The sequence below is a fragment of the Stegostoma tigrinum genome, chromosome 7, assembly GCF_030684315.1.
Source record: "Stegostoma tigrinum isolate sSteTig4 chromosome 7, sSteTig4.hap1, whole genome shotgun sequence".
NCBI classification, from domain to species: Eukaryota; Metazoa; Chordata; class Chondrichthyes; order Orectolobiformes; family Stegostomatidae; genus Stegostoma; species Stegostoma tigrinum.
This window is the reverse complement of record NC_081360.1, coordinates 93,816,684-93,838,597: the sequence shown is the minus strand read 5'-3', so window position 1 is coordinate 93,838,597 and position 21,914 is coordinate 93,816,684. Positions and strand designations below refer to the sequence as shown.

The window sequence follows — 21,914 nt, the reverse complement described above, 5'->3', positions numbered from 1 at the left end:
CAACGTAATCATTCTGACCCCAGGTTCAGCTTTCCTGATTGAAAGTTCCTCATAAAAGTCTAATAAACTAGTCAGACACGATTTCCCTTTTATGAAGCCATGCTGACTCTGCTTGATTAGTTTATGATCTTCCAAATGTTCTTACATTAGTTCTTCAATAATTGATTCTGATACTTTACCCATCGTAGAGTTTAGGCTAATCAGCCTGAGCTGACCCACTTTTTGCTTCCCTCCTTTTTTGAATAGGGGTGTCACATTAGCCGCTTTTCAATCCTCGTCCTTGGTAATGCTGCATAATGCCAGTTCTCCATGTTTTGCCGCTACAGTGGAAAATTTTCCTGCCCTTTGTGGTTGTAACAGAGATATATACGTATCTCACACCCTTTCGAAAACTTCTTGTTGCCCTTCCTGAGAAAAAACTTCCGCATTAGAAACAAAGAGATGATGTACACTACTTGACCATCGAAGCCCGCTTTGCCATTTAATATTGTCATGCCAATTGTCTATCTTAATGCCATTTTCACACTTTCTCTCCATACCCCTTGATGTCTTTAATACCTAAAGATTTATCAATCACCTTCTTCAATATACTCAGAGGCCTGACCTTCACAGTATTCCATGGTATAGAATTCCAAGGGTTCACAACCCCAGGACAAATTTTCTTCATCTAAGTCTTACATGGCCTGCCCTGTATCCTGAGAAGGTGATCTAGAATTCCCAGCCAGGACGAATATACTCGCTGCATTTAGCCCCTGTTGGAATTTTATTGGTTTCAATCCAAACCACTCTAATTTTTCTGAACTCCAGTGAATACAAGTCCTGCCAAAATAGTCCTCCTATGACAGTCTTGTCATCCCTGATATCAGCCTAGTGAGCCCTCACGGCACTCCCTCATGATAACTATAATCTCTCTGAGATAGGGAAACCAGAACTGCACACAATACCCCAAGTATGGTGCCACCAAGATTCTGTGCAGCTGCCATAAGACACCCACATTTCCGAGCTCAAATGGTAGTCTAGAAATCAAACTGCCCAATATGTATCTGTCTTAAACAGCCTTGTTAGCAATTTTCCAGATTCTCCACTACCAGGGCACATATGTTTTCTCTTGTGCATCTCTTAGTTTTGTTCTGCAGCTCTATCTTATGGCCAATTGGAATTGCAACTTTTTATTTCATTACTGACCTTTCAGCCGGAATTGCTGCACCATTGAAAGAATCCCCTTTCATGGAAGGAATTTTTGGTTTGGACTTATACAACTCTCAATGTCAGACCAGCTCACAGGTTGACTCAATCTCAAGCCCACTGCCACAGACCACCGGCCCACACCGCAGCCTTTACTTCTGCCTTGCAGTTGCGCATTTCTTCTCTTCTGGCTCATCTTCTGTTAGGTCTGAACTTCTTTCGGTGTCATTTTCTGAAGTATTCCTCTCTGTTGAGTATTGGTAGGGATCATGACTATCATGAAGACCTGAGGTCTAACTTCTCTCACTTGGCATCTATTAGAAATCAAGCTGGCTACCACTGCTTGCTTAGTCATGACAAGGACCCACAATTGGCAGCAAACCGCTGCGTGTGTGTGTGTGTGTGTGTGTGTGTGTGTGTGTGTGTGTGTGTGTGTGTGTGTGTGTGTGTGTGTGTGTGTGTGTGTGTGTGTGTGTGTGTGAGTGTGTGTGTGTGTGTGTGTGTGTGTGTGTGTGTGTGTTCTTTCAAGTCAGAAACATGGATGAGGTTGGCCACTTTTCTGGTCTAACTGGAACCGCCGTGTAATTGGCAGTAGATTATCATCTCACCGTAATTACCCGCTGATAACATGAACCTGCATTACTACTGGGAATGTTGGCAGAAGTTTATTATCGAGATAGTAGGAACTGCAGATGCTGGAGAATCTGAGAAAACAAGGTGCAGGCAGCTGGATGAATACAGCAGGCCAAGCAGCATCAGAGGAGCAGGAAGGCTGACGTTTTGGGCCCATTTCTGAAGAAGGGTCTAGGCCCGGAACGTCAGCTTTCCTGCTCCTCTGATGCTGCTTGGCCTGCTGTGTTCATCCAGTTCTACACCGTGTTACCTCTGACTGACTGGACAAGCTTTTGGACTCCTTATGTAAGAATCAGCATCTTTTTGCACACCTAAAATTCCTTGAAGATACAGCGCCAATAAACTATGGATAGCACAGGGAGACGATGGTCTAGTGGTATTATTGCTGGGCTATTAATCCAGAGACCTAGGTAATGTCCTCAGGAGCTGATTTAAATTCTGCCATGGCAGATGGTGAAGCTTGAATTCAAATGTTAAAAACAATTAAGAATCTAATGATGACCATGAATCCATTGTCGATTGTTGGAAGAAAATATCTGTTTCACTGATGTCCTTTAGGAAAGGAAACTGCCATCCTTACCTGGTCCAGTCTACATGTGACTCCAGACCCACAGCAATGTGTCCTTTGGGTAATTCGGGGTGGGCAATAAATGTTGGTCTAGCCAGCAATGCCCACATCCCATGAATACATTTAAAAACAAATTCCATGGTCACTTTTGCAGCCATGTATTCCTGCATGGGGTTTTGATTAGTGAAGAGGCATGCAGACCTTGTCCATCAGGTATGCAATATCATGATTGCAAGCATAAAAACTTGCTGGTCTTATGAAATCTACCCCATTGTACTCTATTGTATTTTCAAAACTGACGAGAGCTGAGAATTGGCCAGAAAATAGAAACTAAATGACCTTCAGAGTCTAGGTCTTAACTTCAATTCAAACCATTGTTTAACAGCCCTGGTGAAGAATCCTGATAAATCCACAACATTGTTGGAACATTTTCTCTTATTTCAGATCTTGAGGATTCATTTTCTGAGAAAACTTAATACTTAGCATATTCTCTGTGGAGTTTTCTTTCAAAATATTTTGCACTATTTGGCGAGCTTTGCCAGTAAAGCCATTATTAGTAAAGCTGAACATTTGGCTGAAATTACATTCCTCACCAATTGCATGTTTCTCTGCAAAATGCAACGTGCAGACCTGATCATGTGTCAAGGCCCCATGAGCTTTAAGGTGCATGAGATAAAAATGTTAAGTTCCTATTTGTTAAGGCCGACCAATGCTGAGAATTACAGCAATCAATTAATTAACTAACATTTTGCACTGAGCATCACTGATTTGCTGAGTGAACAGTAAATGAGTGATGGTAATTCTTTACTAAAAATATATAGCAATCGTACCATTAATACAGATTGAACTGCATTTTCCAGTAACATTACAGCCAAACTCTTCTGATTCAATTAACATAGAAATTAGTTTCATGAGAGATAAACTCAGTGTCAGCTGCATTTACAAATTCAGTTCATGCCTCTAACCAGTCCATGCATCAAAAAGTAATGAGGAGATATGATCAACTTAATAAATATTGCACTACTTAGCATGATAATCTTATGGAAATTACTTGTTGTATTTATTCTTATTGATAGATGGAAAGCGAACAAATATTTTGATACTGGTTAAGAGACAGATGATGAAAAAGATAACATTGTCATTTTGGGGACAAAATCCAATTTGTGACAGAGATGAACCTGACTTTGGAGATGAGAGAGGATTTTAAAAGATATTGAATGCTTCATCAGTGGTTACTGGTGATGCATTCCTGTGTAAATCGTCTCCAAAAAATGATCTTTTCCCCAAATTCCTAGCACAGATATTAGAAGACATAAAAGCCAGGCATGATCTCTGACATCTGGTCAACTATGTGATCTCAAGCATGGTTGCAATTAAGGCACAATTGCCCCTTGATCTAGAGTCACAGAGTCAGAGAGATATACAGCATGGAAGCAGACCTTTCAGTCCATCTCATCCATACCGACCACATACCCTAAATTAATCTCGAGCCACTTGTCAGGATTTGGCCCATATCCGTCTCAACCCTTCTTATTTATATACTAGTCCAGATGCCTTTAAAATGCTGTAATTGCACCAGACTTCACCACTTCCTCTGGCAGTTCATTCCATACACACACCACCTTTTGCATGAAAAAGTTGCCCCTTACGTCCCTTTAATATCTTTCACCTCTTACCTTAAACCTATGCCCTCTAGTTTTGGACTCCCCTACCATGGGGAAAAGGCCTCAGCTGTTCACCCTATCCATACCCGTCATGATTTTAACCACTATAAGATCACCTTTCAGCCTCTGATGTTTGAGAGAAAACAGCCCCAGCCTATTCAGCATCTCCCCATAGCTCAAGCCCTTCAACCCTGGCAACATCTTTGTAAATCTTTGCTGAACCCTTTCAAGTTTCACAACATCCTTCCAAAGCTGGGAGACCAGAACTGAACACAGTGTTCTAAAAGTGACCTAACCAATATCCTGTAAGTCTGCTAGGGTTCACTCCCTGCTTTCTATTCAGATTCTTGACCCAGATAGCATCCTGACCAGATATTGTATTAAGGACGTGCTCAACCTCAGGTGAAAACATCAGAACTGAAAAGCTTTGGGCCTCAATGCACTCAATACACTGTTGGCAAGTTTGTAGCTGATACAAAAGTAGACAAGAGGTGATTACGAAAATCAAGCATCTAAAGAGATATGTGGACAGGTTAAGTAAGTGGGTAGGCGGGATACATTGTTGGATAATGTTAAATTATGCACTTCGGCAGGAAAAATAAAGGGATGTTATTTAAATGCAGAAACATATTTAAATAGAGTAAACTGCAGCACGGAGAGATCGAGATTCCTTGTGCATAAATCACATATAAACTAGAATACATGTCAGCAAGCAACAGGGAAGAGAAATAGAATGTTAGCCTTTGTTCCAAAGGAAATGGAATATAAAAATATTGAAGTCTTGCTGAAACTGTACAAGGTGCTAGTTAGACCACATTTCAAATACTATAAACAGTTTTGGTCTGCTTGTCTAAGGTGAGATATACTAGTGCTGAAGGCAGTCAGAGAAGGTTCACTAGGTTAATTCTGGGTATGAATGGTTTATCTTATGAGGACAAATTGAATAATTTGCGCTTATACCCATTACAGCTCAGAAGAAAGAGAGATGGCCTCACTGAAACACTAGTGAGTGTTGGGAGTTTGACAGGATAGATACTGAAAGGATGCTTCCCATTGTGGGATTGTCATAAATCGCAGGATATTAACTCAAGACTTAATTTGCACAGGAATTTCTTGTCTCAAAGATTAGTGAATCTGTGGAATTGTTTACTGCAGATGGCTGTTAAAATTGAGTTAAGTGTATTCAAGGCTGAGCTCGACAGATTTTTAATCATCAAGGGAGTCAAAAGTTATAGGAAAAGAGATTTGAGGATTATCAGAGCAGCCATGATCTAATCAATTGGTGGAGCAGGTTTGGTGGGCTGAATTACCTACTTCTGCTCCTTTGTCATCTTGTCTTTCCTTTCTGTTCGCAAAAAATCTCAGACTCCTTGTCAATCAAGTATCAAAGAATTAATGGGTCATTTTCCCAGTGGCAGCTAATGGGGTGCCCCAGTAGTCACTGTTTGAACACCCAGATATTCAGAATATACAACAATAATTTAGACGAGGGAACTAAAGATAATTTCCAAGTTTACAGATGACATAAAGCTGCGAGGGAGGGCGAGCTGTGAGGAGGATAGAGATGCTTCAGTGTGCTTTCAACAAATTGAGTAAGTGGACAAATAAATGGAAGATGAAATATAATGGGGTATATGTGAGGCTACTTTGGAAGCAAAAACAGGAAGATAGATTATTATTAGAATGGTGATAGATTGGGCAAGGCATATGTGCATCAAGACCGAAGTGTCTTTGCACATTAGTTGCTGAGAGTACTTGAGGGGGAAATCTCATAGAAACCGATAAGATTCTAAACAAGACTAGACACACAAAGTACACACAGGATCTTCCCAATGACTCAGAAGTCCAGAACGTGGAGTCACAGCCTGAGGATAGGCAGTCGGCCATTTAGGACTGAGACTGGTGAGCCTGTGGAGTTCTCTATTACAGGTAGTGGTTGAGGCCAAAGCATTGAGTACTTTCAGGAAGGAGGTAGATAAAGTTCTTAGGGTTAAAGGCATCAAAGAGTACGGGATGGAAGTTGGGAACAGTGCACTGAGTTGGATGATCAGTCATGATTACATTGAATGGCCTACTCCTGGTTCTTTTTACCTATGTTCTTTTCTGAAGAGGACTGAACAGGCTCTCCCTGGTTTGCCCGACCAAGAATACATATTGCAAGCACCATCACTGGTGCATACATATTCCTAGTCGTCACATTGTTTTCATTTGTGGAACCTTACTGTTGCACTTCTTACACCACAACATCAACTTGAACTTAGCAGTTTTTCATTGGCTATGAAATTCTTTTGGACATCCTAATGTCTAAAAGACACTGTGCAGATACAAGTCTCTCTTTTGTACTTTTTCACTTTAAAAAGGTTCAAGATTGAAATTGGAAAATGTTTTTAACTTAGCTTTAGAACTACTATTCCCAACATGAAATTATAGAGGTTTTGAGACTGTCTCAAGGAGCCTTTGAAAGAGATGCGTAGCATCCTCAAAATGCATCAACAAAAGGGCAATTTTCATTTTATCTTTTGCATCAAGCATTATCCAAAACAATTTTGCATTGATACACAGGCAGCCATGTGCTAAAATGGCAAAACTGCTCACTTAAAGAGTTTGAAAGCTGAAGCAAACTGTATATGTCAGCAACGGAACAAATGTAAATGTACACATGTACAATATTCAGCAAGTGCAATCATGTGACAAAATGCGTGACTGTAGAATAATAGCCTAAACAGTGAAACAGGTTAATGTATTTTATCAAATAAACCTGCCCTACAGGAATGAGACAACATGATCATTCTAACATAAACTGAGAGGAAGTGAAACACAAGTTCTTCACAATGATAAAAGGGTCAAGTAAAGCTTATTTTACTTTTATATCTTTCATATGGGTCACGGACATTTTAAAAAAGCAACCAGCAAATTTAGCCAGGGGAGTGGTGTGCGAATATTGGCAATTCTGTACTGTACACCTCATAGAGTCCAGGAGGTGTACAGGACAGAAACAGTACCTTTGGTCCAACTCATCTATGCCAACAAGCTGTCCTAAATTAATCTGGTCGCATTTGCCAGCATTTAGCCCATATCCCTCTAAACCCATCCAGATGCCTTTTAAATGTTGTAATTGTACCAGCCTTCACCACTTCCTGTGGCAGCTCCTTCTATACACCCACCACCCTTTGCATGAAAACATTTATCCTTAGGTGTCTTTTATAACTTTTCCATCTCACCATAAACCTATGCCCTCTAGTCTTGGACTCTCCCACGCCAGGGAAAAGACCTTAGCTATGCACCCTATATGAACAACAGCAATGCAAAGATGATGCAGTCAATTTCGACCTCTCTACAAGCAACACAAAGCAGACGGTCAATACATTTTCGGCAAGGAGGTGGTAAAGTCATCAGGGAGTTGACATAGCCTCAAATTCGTACAATTCAGATTTCGAAGTTTAGTATGGCACTGTCAAATGTCCGAGAAATTCCAAGGAAAAAGCTGAAATAAAATACACTTTGCAAAGAGGACTGAATGCCAGAGGGTCAGACAACCATTTAACTTCCAGATTAAAAATTCATGCTGTCTGATTGAGCTGTTTTAGTTCCCTTGTGGCTTTCTAATGTCTTTTCAATACATGATTGAGACAATTTTATTGTACCATCTAATGCTATTGCATCTCTTTTCAGTTTTAAAAAATCGTTCACAGGCTATTAAATCCATTAACTGTATTTGCTTGTCTTATTATGTAAGAAATCTCTCCATCTTATGGAGAACCACAGATCAGAGAAACAAGCAATTCAGGTCTTCAAACCTACTTGTCATTTTACTCTATTTAATCTAGTTTCATTCTTGCAAGCTCTGCGTTTCATTTGACAGTTCTTTTATTCGCTCTCTTGGAGCTAGTTCCTCACCAAAAGTATTTGTGAATTCTGCTCAGTCACAGTTTGGGGCAGAGATTCATGCTCTGTGCAAAGCTGAGTGAATAAACTTTTCCATCTTGTGACATTTTCACCTTTGCAACCTCTTGTTATCATTTAACGTTGATTGAAGGACATCGGCTCTGACTCAGCACCATTCCTGCCTCGAGGGCACACAGTACTGGGATCAGGTCTCAGCCGAGCATTTCAGCACAGTAGTCAAGACCTGAAACTTCATCACGGGTGTTCTGCATTGTTGGAAGTGCTGCCTTTTGGATGAAATGTTAAACTGAGGCCTCTTTGATGCAAATGTCAACACTATAGTATTTTAAAGAACAGGATTTGAGTTATTCTCAACAGGGTACCTGGTCATTATCACATTACTGTCTGAGGAAGGTGGTTGCCATATTTCTATCATGACTTCAGTGACTATAGTTTAAAAGATCTTCACTAACTGCAAAGCATTTTAAGAGATAACATTAGCATGCAGCTGGAGGAACATGTTCGGCCAGGCAGCATCAGAGAAGCAGGAAAGTTGACGCGTCAAGTCGGGACCTCCTGACATAAAACAGCAACTTTCCTGCTTCTCTGATGCTGCCTGGCCTGCTGAGTTCCTTCAGCTGCACACTGTGTTATCTCTGACTCCAGTGTCATCAATTCTTACTGGACATAAGCACTTTACGAGGTTTACTGATTACATGATACAAATATCTCTGCTTTTTTTTATTTTGCCTCCCCAGTTTAGAAAAATGGGGAATGATGCTAATGGCACATGCAAAATTCTTATGGGACTTGGCTAGGCAGATGTAGAAAGGTTGTTTCCTGTTGTGAGAGTGTGCATTATCACAGCGCATAGTCTCAAAATAAGGTGTTGCATATTTAAGACAGAGGTGAGGAATTTCTTCTCTCAGAATAAAGTGAATCAGTGGAATTTTTTTACTGCGGGAGCCTGTCAAGGCTGGGCAGTTAAATTTATGCAAGGCGGAGGTAAGCTTTTTTTTAATCATCAAGTGATTTGAGGATTGTGTGCTTAAGGCAGGAGAGTGGAGCTGAGAATGATCAGATCAGCCATGATCTTATTGAATGGTGGAGAGTCTGAAGGGGCTGAATGGTCTATTTCTGTTCCGACGTCTTATGGTCTTATAGTCCTTGGAAATGATGGGCAGAAGGGCTAAAAGTTAATGATGAAACTCCACTGCTGCATGAGTAAATAGATGGTACAGGGTAGGAAAATAATCTGGAAAAGTTTAGAATAATACTTAACAAGCTACATGGCCTTTACTGACTACTGTGAACATTCCTTTGCGAGCAGAAGATGACACCTGTACTTGTTTTCTCATCCTGTGTTGTGTGGACCAGCCAGCAGTTTTGACTTGCTGTATCTGTTTGCTGTATACTTGCTGTTTGTCACACTGTAGAAGAGAGACAAAGTCTCGTTCCCAGCTGCTGCTGCTGCTGCTGCCGGGCTTCATCTCAGCTTGGAATCGTGAATAGTGCCAGGAGCCGAAGCCTCCAAACAAGCTGTCGATTAAAAGGTCTCCCACAGGTAGAAGAACATGTTGCTTTTTCTAGAAAAGTGTGAGACTTGTTGCTTTTTCTCACCCCTCTTTTCTTTTCCATTTATTCTTACCACTGTAATCATTTATTATTCCCATTATATTCATTTATTATTATTTAGTAAACATTCATATTTAAACAGGTTGCTGTTGTTGAGCCTTCTCTTAATTATATTTACCCAAATCCGAACAGAACCACCTGAATACACACTCTGATCCAAAACACATTTTGGCAACAAGGACAGGATTCGTGATAATATTCAAAAGAATGGAAAGAGAACCTGATGCACCAGAGCCCTTCCATATTCCAGGATGGAATGCAGCAAACTTTGGACTCTGGTCTGTAGCTGATTTGTCAGCACAATGAGGGCCCCTGCTAGAATGGGGGCCGGTCATGACTGGATAAAGAGAGAACAGAGGGTTATTCAGACAGGCTGCTGTACACCAGTGCTTGTGGGAAACGGGCTTGTACAGGACAGTGTACCACAAATGGGATGGATATTGCGAACAGCATTGTGGTCTACATGTAGGGAATTGGAAGAGTGCCAGGCCAGAAGCAGGCAATTGGAGACCACAATGATGGGTGTAGAACAGTGTAACATTACGCTGCCAGAAGCAGGTAAGACAGCACAGGAGAGAGCTGAGAAGGCATGGGAGAAACAGAACCAGATAGCATGCCATCTGGCAAAGGTACAACAGAAAAAGAGACAAAACAATGCAATTGGAAAGTTGACCCTGTCAAAGTGGGTGCATTATTAACCTCACAATGGGACCCCGACCATTGGGATGGAAACATGTGGTATTCGTCTGATTCAGAGTCTGAATGGACAGACGGGAAAGGGGTTGCTCCACCTCCAGTGCTATCCTCAGAGAAGGAACTAATAACACAACCCCTAATAACAAATAAGGCAACACAGGGAGGAGGACTGAACCCACAAAATTTGATAACAGTGAGAGACTACTCTATGTTTGAATTGGAGGATTTGGGCTCATGCTTTAAGCAGAAGATAAGCAAGACCTTGACCTCTTGGCTGATGCGCCCGTGGGTCCAGGGTGAAGCCCGTATTATGCTAAGTGCCACAGAGTGGGAGAATCTGGGGGCAGTAAGTGTTGATCCACATGTGAATAGTGTCTTTAGAAACATAGGGCAAACTGGATCGTTGTGGAATGCATTGATGCTTGCAATCAGAAACAAGTATCCTTCTCCAATAGACTGGGAAGGTGATGTTGAAAAGTGGGAGAGCATTCCAGACAGTATGAAACATTTGAGGGATTTGGCTACACAAGCGGGTATGTATTCTCCACAGGTTCAGAGCCCAGACCAGGAAGCATTCACAGCCGGAATGAGGAGCTGGCTAATACGAAGTGATCCAGGCTGGATGAGAGGTGCCCCCTGTTATCCCGATTAGGGCCAGCTCAGGGACAGGCAGTGGGACAGGTATGTTAGTTGTTATGGAAGTTAGGGGATGTGGCGGCTGGTATGCAAAGAACGAGGCCCATCCAAGCAAATAGTAAACAGGGACAACATGGTGGAGTTGGGGTGGGTTCGAAAGTGAAACAAAGATGACCAGGAAGGAAATGTTCATGGCATTCCTGAAAGCAGGAATAGAGAGGAGTTAGATAGACGGCACATCTATGGGTGCCATGTACAATATGTGAGAATGCACTGCTCTCAGAAGCATAAGGAAGTACGAGAATTCAAAGCAGATTTGGAGGGAGGAAAGGAAAACCATCAGAAGACAGGGTTCGCACTCCACTCCAACACAGAAAATGTTGAAAAAATGATAATACATCAGAAAGCTAAAGGTGTTCCAAATCAGCATTTATTCATTAAAGATGTGTATGCCTTTCCGACTGACAAACAATGTCCCACCACATACAGGCAGATTCCACAAAGTAAAATGCATCCACCTTTACTGAAAGATGTTTGATTTCCAGCACTCCATGTGATCAGTCAGGTAACACATCTGTGACCTTTACAATCAATCCAAATTCAACTCTACTTTCAGATTCTTTTAAAAGTCATGTTACTGCCGTGAAATAAGGTGATTGCGTCTCACATAATTTATGTGCCTCAAACCTGCCTGTAATATCTACTGTATCCTGTCCAGTTACTAAAACAGTATTTGTGATGCAGCCAGAACCTTCACCTTCCCTTCACACAGATTGCATTAATATCAAACCCAATAATAACGTGCTCGGGCCTGTCAAGAAATTCAAACCCATCATTCAGAAACCTGCACAGAAAGATGAGTGATTACACAGTTCTCTAATGGGAGCTATCCAATCAGGGCAAAGCAAAGAACAGCTTGGAAAGATTTCTAATACAGTGATAAATGGTCAGCTTTAAAAAGATTAATTTATTGTACCAGAGAATGAACACTGCACTTTTGGCATCAAGTGGACACACAGTGGAATTACAAAACTGAAACAGACAACTTCTGCAGTATCAAAAGAGCAACAGGATGAAGGGGAATATTCTCAAACAGGACAATCAGCCACTGCATCTCTTGCTTCCCCCTCCAGGCTTTCCAAAAGCTGAGAAGTTTGCCACTAAACCTGTTGAGAATATAGAATGAGACATGAACTGCGTTATTAGAAGTGATTCAATCTAGCACCAGTGCAACTCACTTTCGGGGCTCCCGAGAGGATGGAAGACAGTAATAACTGGAAACGGGAGAACTGGAGACCAGGTTTCTGTGCTGTGCAAGTGCCCTGAACCCTGTAGAAGTGTTAACTCTTTATGGTCTGGTTTGAATGCACCTTTCTTTGTTGGTTGCTAAATGTTGTCTCGCATAATTTGGGCCTTTTTATTCACTGGAGCTCGAAATCTGGGCATACTTTGAAGTTGAGCTAGCATTTTGGGAATGTCTGGTGATTTGAAAGTGTGTAGTGTGTCTATATCTATGTGGAGTATGAATTGTTTATGCAATGGCATTTTAAGAAGCCATCTTAAAATTTGTGCAAAGCCAAAATTTGCAAAACGTCGATTCAAAAATTTGGTTTGTCGATGTTTATCTTTTGGAATTGGCTCCATGTTGTGGATGGACTTGGGTAAATTTTAATTCCAGAAATTACCATGTTTGGAATTTCGTTTTCTGGCCAGAATGAACTTTCAAACATTGTTTTGACATGTGAGTGAATCTTGAATTTCGGATGATAAGATTGACACGTTGTAAGTATCCTAGTGCTTGGCATATTGGAATATTCAAAATGCAATGCCCTGTGTGTGAGGAGTTTAGGAAAGGCACATTTAACAAAGGGGTGGGCTTTTCCTTCCTCCATGGAGGAGGAGAGGTGGGTGACATAATTATGTGCAGGCGCTTACACCCCAACCCCTTTTGAATTTGTAGTAGATTAATACTAATTATCCCAGTCAATATAATTTGGAGCTGGAGGAGCACATTAGGTCTGGCAGCATCAGAGGAGGAGCAAAGTTGACGTTTCGGGCCTAGACCCTTCATCAGGACTGGGGAGGGGATAGGAAGCTGGGAAATAAATAGGCGGAAGAGGGATAGGGCTAGGGGAAGGTAGGTGGATGCAGGTAGGGAGTGATGGGGATTGGTCAGTGCGAAGGGTGGGGCAGACAGGTGGGGAAGGAGATCGACAGGTAGTGTTAGGTCAAAGAGGCAGGGATGGGGGCAGAGATTGGACATGGGATGAGGCCAGTGGATGAGGCCACTCTGAAGCTGGTGAATTCTATGTTTAGCCCATCAGGCTGTGGGCTCCCGAGGCAGAATATGAGGTGCTGCACTTCCAGTTTGTGTGTGGTGCTGATGTAGCAGCAGAGGAGGCCCAGGTTGGACATGTCACCCAGGGAGTGGGAGGAAGTGTAAATTGGTTGGCAACTGGAAGCCCTTGTTGACTATAGCGTACAGAGTGCAGATGCTTTGCAAATCGGCCAGCAAGTCTGTGCTTGGTCTCACTGATGCAGAGGAGGCCATGGTGGGAGCAACGGGCATAGTAAACCAGGTTGGAGGATGTACAGGTGAACCCCTGTTGGATATGGAAAGTTCGTCTGGGGCCTTGGATGGAGGTGAGGGGGGGGAAGAGTAGGAGCAGATGTAGCACTTCCTGCGGTTGCAGGGAAAGGCGGTGGGGCTGGTGGGAAGTGTGGAATTGTTGAGGGAGTTGTGGAATGAGCGGTCTCTACGAAAGGCAGAAAGGGGTGAGGAGGGAAAGTTGTCTTTGGTCATGGGGTCGGATTGCATGTGGTGGAAGTGTCAGAGAATAATTCGCAGGACAGAAAGTTTAGTGGGCTAATATGTGAAGACCAAGGGAATTCTGTCTTTATTTTTGCTGGGGGAAGGGGATTTGAGGGCAGAAGTGCTGGAAATGCAAGAGATGCGGTTGAGGGCATTTTTGATCAACAGAGGGAGGAAATTGTGGTCCTTGAAGTGGGAGGGCATCGGGGATTTTCCGGAGTGGAATGCTCCACCTTAGGAGCAGCCGCAGGAGGTTGTGGAATTGGGAATAGGAGATCACATTCTTGCAGGAGGGTGGGTGAGAGGAAGTGTAGTCCAGGTAGCGTTGGGAGTCGGCAGGCTTGAAATACATGTCGGTGTTGAGGTGGTTACTAGAGATGGAGGTGGAGACATCCAGGAAGGAGAGGTATCAGAAGTGGTCCAGGTGAATTTGAGGTTAGGGTGAAGGGTGTTAGTGAGATTGATGAACTGTTCAAGCTCCTCATGGTAGCAGACGGCAGCGCCGATACAGTCATCGATGTGGCGGAGGAAGAGGTGAGGGATGGATCCAGTGTAACAGCGGAAAAGGAATGTTCCACCTATGCTACAAAGAGGCAGGCATAGCTTGGGCCCATGCAGGTGCCCATGACCATCCCCTTAGTCTGTAGAAAGTGGGAGGAGCTGAAGGAGAAGTTGTTAAGGGTAAGGACGAGTTCAGTTAAGCAGATAAGGGTGTTGGTTCAGGGGGACTGGTTTGGCCTGCGGGGGAGAAAGAAGAGGAGGTTGTGTGGGATACAAGTGTACAGGGACTGGATGTCCATGGCAAAGATGAGGGTTTGGGGGCGGCGAACTGAAATCTTGGAGGTGTTGGATGCCATGGATGGTGTCACAAACATAGGGGTAAAAGACAGAGTCAAGGTAAGTTGCGATGAATTCAAACGTCAAGAGCAGGCAGAAACAGTGGGTCGGGCAGGGCAGAGAGATTTTGGGAAGGAGATAGAACTGGGCAGAGTTGGGTTGAGGAACAATGATGTTGGAGGCTGTGGATGGGAGGACTCCTCAGGTTATGGCTGGTCTGAGGGATGATAGTCTGGTGATCAGGAACACAGAACTGTACAGCACAGTCCAGGCCATTCAGCCCATGATGTTGTGCCAACCTATTATCCTACGAAGATCAAACTACCCTGCAAACCCTACATTTTACTATCCTCCATGTGCCTATTCCAAGAGTCTTTTAAAAGTCTTTAAAGTATCTGACTCCACTACCACTGCTGGCAGCGCATTCCACACACCCACCATTCTCTGTGTAAAGAACTCACCTCTGACATCTCCCTTATACCTTCCACCAGTCACCTTGAAATCATGCCCCCTCATCATAGTCATTTCCATCCTGGGAAAAAGTCTCTGACTATCCACCCTATCTATGCTTCTCATCATCTTGTAAACCTCTATCAAGTCACCTCTAATCCTTCTTCACTCCAATGAAAAAAGCCCTAGCTCCCTCAAACTTTCCTCAAAAAACCTGTCCTCCAATCCAGTCAACATGCTGGTAAGTCTCCTCTGCACCCTCTCTAAAGCGTCCACATCTTTCCTATAATGAAGTGACCAGAATTGAACACAATATTCCAAGTGTAGTCTAACCAGAGTTTTATAGAGTCGCAGCATAACCTCACGGCTCTTAAACTCAATTCCCCTGCCAATGAAAGTCAACACACCATACACCTTCTTTACAACCCTATCAACCTGGTTAGCAACTTTGAGGGGTCTGTGGACACGCACCCCAAGATCCCTCTGTTCCTCCACACTGCTGAGAATCTTGCCATTAACCCCGTAATCTGTATTCAAATTTGACCTTCCAAAATGAATCACTTCACACTTTTCTGGGTTGAATTTCATCTGCCATTTCTTTTCCCAGCTCTGCACCCAGTCAATGTCCCATTGCAACCAAAACAGCCCTCCACGCTGTCCACAACTTCACCAATCTTCATGTCTTTGCCCACCCACCCTTCCACTTCCCCATCTAAGTCATCTATAAAGATCACAAAGAGCAGAGGTTCCAGAACAGATCCCTGCGGTCACCGAGTAGTGTCATAATTGAGGGGGCAGTAGGAGGAGGTGTCAGAAAGTTGGCACCTGGCATCCACAATGTAGTGGCTAAAACACCATACCACTACCATGCCACCCCTCCCCTGCTCCCTTGTTTGTTGATAGTTTGAGAGTGAGCTTAGGGTTTGAGTGAAGGGAATGGAGGGCTGCATGTTCTGTGGGGGAGAGGTTGGATTGGGTGAGAGGAATGGAGAGGTTGAGGTGAACGATATCGTGATAGCAGTTCGGAATGAATAGATTGAGGGAGAGCAGGAGGCCATGGGTTGGTGTCCAGGAGGGTGAGGTTTGTTGGAGCAGATGAAAGGGTCGGCAGAGGGCGAGTTAGACCCCTGGTCAAAGAAATAGGCGCAGAGGCAGAGGCGGCGGAGGCAGAGGAAACGGAGCTCAACATCCAGATACGTATGGAATTCATTGATGTTCAGGCGGAGGGGAATGCAGGCGAGTCCTTTACTGAGGACTAACCATTCGTCCTCAGTGAGGGGGAGGTCTGGGGGGGCGTTTACTGAATACCCAAGTACCTGCTCTACTGTATCTGTAGCTCCTGGTGGCGCCTCCTCTACATCGTTGAGATCAAGTGTAGACTCGGTGACAGATTTGCGGAGCACCTGTGATCCTTATGCTGTAATCAACAACAACTTCCTATTGCGAGCTATTTTAACTGCCCCTCCCACTCGCAAGGGGTACACATCTAGCCTGGGCCTCATCCAATGTCACAATGGCGCCACCCGCAAACTGCAGGAGCAGCACCTCATCTTCCACCATGGGAGTCTACAACCTGATGGCCAAAAGAAAGAATTTACAAGTTTCAAAATCTCCCCCACTCATCCCTTGTCCAGCCTTCCCTCTCATCCCTTCCTCCTTGACCTGACACTACATGTCCAGCTTATTCCCCATCTATCAACCCCACCCTTCTCACTGGCCAATCCCCGCTACCTTGGCCTGCATCCACCTACCGCTATCCCAACTACCATCCCACAGCCCCACCCCTCTTCTGTCTATTTATTTCCCAGCTCCCTTTCCCCTCCCCAGTCCTGATGAAGAGTCTCAGCCTGAAACGTCAACTTTCCTGCTCCTCTGATGTTGCCTGGCCTGCTGTGTTCCTCCAGTTCCAAACTGTATTGACTCTGGCTCCAGCATCTGCAGTTCTTGCTATCCACTATATTAACCCATTCTGCTTGATTTTGAATGGATGCAGCTTGTTATTTTTTTAAATTGGAGACTATGAAGCCTGAACCCAGTTGCAGAATTTCAACATAGAAACACAGTGATGGATGAGGAACCCTCAACGCATCAAGTAATTCATCAATAACACATTCCAGCGCTGGGGAAGTGTTGTCGAAATATCTATTATACTGAGTGTTGGAAAACTTTAAACACTGAACCTGGGTGCACTTCCCACCTCCTTGATCTGTCTGTCTTCCCTGGACTGACCTATCCCCTCCCTACATCCCCACCTATACTCTCCTCTCCACATATCTTCTTTTCTCTCCATCTTCGGTCCGCCTCCCCCTCTCTCCCTATTTATTCCAGAACCCACACCCCATCCCCCTCTCTGATGAAGGGTCTAGGCCCGAAACGTCAGCTTTTGTGCTCCTGAGATGCTGCTGGGCCTGCTGTGTTCATCCAGCCTCACATTTTATTATCTTGCACTTCAGCATGTCATGTTAAAAGCTACATTAGACTCACATGCTCTGGTATTCTAAAACATTTACATGGAATAGTTACCTGAAATTTTAAGGGGATTCTGGAAAATGATAAAGCGCATTCTCACACGGTGTCAATGGCCGTGAATGGCAGAGCAACTCAGTGGGCTGAATGGCCTAATTTCTGCTCCTGTGTCTTATGGTCTTAATTCATAAAAAATGGTAACCAACTTTAATGGAGCAAAGAGAATATTGAATGTGGGCAAATTTACATTGAGATATATCAAATATCTGGAATGAATTGTCAAGTATCTTTACAAAAAAAAGGGTCATCTCTGAGAAAGAACAAAGTATGTTTTGCCCAAATCAAAAAGAAATGTTTAACTTTGTTTTAAAATATTACAAGATTATGGCCAATGGACTATCAAATCTCTACATATCTCTAGAGCCAGATGGTCAAATGTAAATTGCTGGGCTCTTCCATCATTGAGGATGGGGATATTTGTGGGGTATCCTCGTCCAGTCAGTTAATTTTCTTCCACTATTTATGACTGGATGTGGCAAGACTGCATAGTTGGCTATGGGATCACTTAGCCTTCTCTATCACTTGCTGCTTACGCTGTTTGACAAGCCAGTAGTTCTCTTTGGTAGCTTCACGAGGTTGACATCTGATTTTCAGGTATGCCTGGGGCTGCTCCTGGCATGCCCTCCTACACTCTCCACTGAACCAGGGTTGATCCCTTGGCTTGATGGTAATGGTTGAACGGTGGATATGCTGGGCCATGAGATGACAGATTGTGCTGGGGTCCAATTCTGCTCCTGTTGGTGGCCCATAGCACCTCACAGGCACCCAGTCTTGAGTTGCTAGATCTGTTTGAAGTCTGTACTATTAGCACAGTGATGGTGCCACACAACATGGTGGAGGTTATTCTCAACATGAAGGCAGGACTTTGCCTCCATAATGACTGTGCGATGGCTACTCTTACCAATGTTTTCATGGACAGATGCAGCTGCAGCTAGCAGATTGGTAAGGATGAGGACAAGTATATTTTTCCCTCTTGTTAGGTTCCTCACCACCTGCTGCAGACCCAGTTTAGCAGCTATGTCCTCTAGGACTAAGCCAGTTCGATCAACAGTACTGCTGCCAAGTCACGCTTGGGGGTGAAAATTGAAATCCCCCACCCAGAGTACATTCTGCATCACTGCCACTCTCAGTGTTTCACTGATTCATCAGCTAGGGAGATGGTATCTGGTGATCAACAAGAGGCTTCAATTCCCATGTTTAAACTGAAGCCATGAGATTTCATGGGGTCTGGGCTCAGTGTTGAGTATTCAACATTGTCAGGGTCTGTTACAAAGAAAATCGGAGCAGAGGAGGCCGTTCAGCCCTTTCAACCTGCTGCACTTTTTCAACATGATCATGGTTGATCATTCAGCTCAAAACTGTAATACTGCCCTCCTCCATGTCTCTTAATACCTTTAGTTATGAGAGCTATATCTACCTGCTTCTTGAAAACACAATGTTTTTGGCCTCACTTTCTGTAGTGATGAATTCCACCGGTTCACCATGCTCTGGGTGAAGAAACTCTTCTGATCGGAGTCCTAACAAGTTTAATCCTTATCCTTAAACTGTAACCCCTGGATCTGGATTCCCCCACCATCAAGAACATCCTTGCTGCATTAACCTATCTTTTGTTTAATCTGGTCAAATTTGTTTTGAAGATCTGTTTAAACCATATCAGCTGAATATCATATTTTTTGCCTTATCTATTATTTTTTTCATTGAATTCTCTGAGAATGACCCAGTCAAGAACAGTGTGTCAAAAATCTCACCCTTCTGCCACCAGGATTTTTGGAGTCTCCTGCCTCAGTTTGTGACCTCAGAGGTGCCCAAAAGTTCAACTTTTGACCTCCATATTTAAGAAATTATATACTTGTCTTTGAGGCAAGACACCAAAAGTTCTCTAGTTTGGTTCCTAAAAGAATGAGGGCTGATTTGATTGAAACTTTCAAGATTTGCAGGTGGTCTGATGATGTAGACACTGAAAGGTTGAGCCAGATTATCATCTTGGGGGTGTGAATCCTCATTCAGGGCAATTTCTAGCAGCGTTCTGACTGGCAGTTCCAGACAAGCTATTTTCAATGTTGGGAAATTGGAGACAAGATAGAGTTAGGTCTTCTGACTCAATTCAGATGATGACTTTGAAGCAGTGCCAGTAAACGAACTACCTCTGTTGGTTAAGACACTGGCCCAGCTCATGAGAACACTCTGAACCCCCGACACCCTACTTCCCTTAGCTCTGTCACAATTTCCTCATCCCAATAACATGCTAATGTCCCTCACTTCTTAATATCAAATCTGGGCCCCACTCCCACCCAACCTACTGCATTACAAGAACATAAGAATGTAAGAACTAGGAACAGGAGTAGGCCATCCAGCCCCTTGAGCCTGCCCCGCCATTTAATAAGATCATGGCTGATCTTGATGACACTTAGCTCCACTTACCCGCCCACTCACCATACCCCTTAATTCATTTACTGTTCAAAAATTTATCGAGCCTTGCCTTAAAAACATTCTGTGAGGTAGCTTCAACCACTTCGCTGGGCAGGGAATTCCACAGATTCACAACCCTTTGGGTGAAGAAGTTCCTCCTGACCTCAGTCCGACATCTGTTTCCCTTTATTTTGAGGCAATGCCCTCGCATCCTAGCCTCCACCTTATCTATTCCCTTCATTATCTTATATGTTTCAATAAGATCTCCCCTCAGAGGACAAATCCATCGCCCCCATTCCCTCAGTACCCACCCCAACCCAGTATCCACAGTAAACAAAAACATGAGGCCCGTAAGACATTTGAGAAGTCATACATTTGTCAAAATAAACAAATATTACCTGGAGGACAAATTGGTAAATTCTAAGCCTCTTAACAGCTCATAAAGATCCAAGCTCACATTGTCCTTGACAGCTGTGTCAAAGCCATTTGTGGGATTATGAGTCAGCCGAACATTCATAACAAATTCCATTCAACATCTGTGTCAACACACAGTTCTGAACTAGCTATACCAAAGATATTGAAGACATTCAGAAGTTGAACCATCTTTCAGAGCTCTCAAACTTTCATACAAATCAATGTCCTGGGTCATATTCTTATTCACTGCATAGATATAAACATATATGGCAGATGATACATCATTTCAGCATAAAATGTGAATTTGGAATCACTTTTGATGTAAATTTCACATATTTCATCATTCCAAATCATGGGTCTGAGATGGCTCAAGCCAACTCTGTTGTGAGCTACATTTTTACTCAAGTGTAGCCCAACACAGCCCAATGGAAGGCCTGAAGAAGTGTCTATTTCTGCAATGGAGCTGGCACAGGACGGAAAGCAGGGTGCAAGGTCCTGGCTTGCTCTTTCTAAAGCAGGCTGGGTGCAATTCAGTCCCACGTTGGGATGGGAATATCTAATCCACTACTTTCTCTGGTTGGTGAGTATAGAACTGGGCACCTTTTTCTCGGCTAAGGGATTGAACATTTCAGATGGAGTTGAGGAGAACTTTTTTCATTCAGAGGGTTTTGACTACTTGCAATTCCATACTGAGGAGTGTTGCTGCTGTTCGCTCATTCAATAAATTCAAGGCTGAGATCAATAGGCTTTTGGACTCCAGAGGAATCACAGCGTATAATGATCTGACAGGAAAGAGTAATTGAGGTTGAGAGACCAGCCATGAATTAGACTCAAAAGGGATGACATAGACTTCTCTTGTACCTACTTTTTAGCTCCTTTGTGCTGTACATGAACAAAATAACAGAATTGAACTCATGTTAATATCCTTATTGTGCTCTGGACACACACTAGAAACTCTCAGGCATACCAGTTTTTGAAGGGCCCCGTTGCCTTTTCAAGCTCTCTTGCAAGTAAAAGGTGGCTGTATTGCAGAATACCTCTGACTGTCCATCATGTCCAAGGATGAGCAGGCTAGGTGGGTTAGCCATGGAAATGCAGCATTACAAGGATAGGCTAGGGGGTTGGTCTGTGTGGGCTGCTCTTTGAAGGGTCTTTGTAGTATCGATAGGCGAAATGGCCTGTTTCCACGCTATAGAAATTCTATGGTTGTACAATCTGGGTGTCTGATTCATTTTCCTGAAGATGGCCAGGACTTTCATTCCCCTAAAACCCCTGTTAGAGGCAGAGACTAGTCAAAAAACTCTCCACCTCCTGCTTATCTCCTGGAGGGGTTAAACCACCTTGCAAGTAGTTTTCAGAGATAATGGGAGCTGCAGATGCTGGGGAATCCAAGATAAAAAAGTGTGGAGCTGGATGAACACAGCAGGCTAAGCAGTATCTCAGGAGCACAAAAGCTGACGTTTCGGGCCTAGATCCGATGCTGCTTGGCCTGCTGTGTTCATCCAGCTCCACACTTTGTCATCTTGCAAGTAGGTTTGCTCACCGTGCAGCTAAGTTTTGACTT

General features: G+C 43.5%; 1 protein-coding gene across 3 annotated transcripts in view; it reads right to left on the bottom strand.

Moving 5' to 3' along the window:
- Nucleotides 1–21,914, bottom strand: part of LOC125453929 (contactin-associated protein-like 5) — a 1,220,935-nt gene that overhangs the window by 223,208 nt on the left and 975,813 nt on the right. The window lies entirely within an intron of this gene.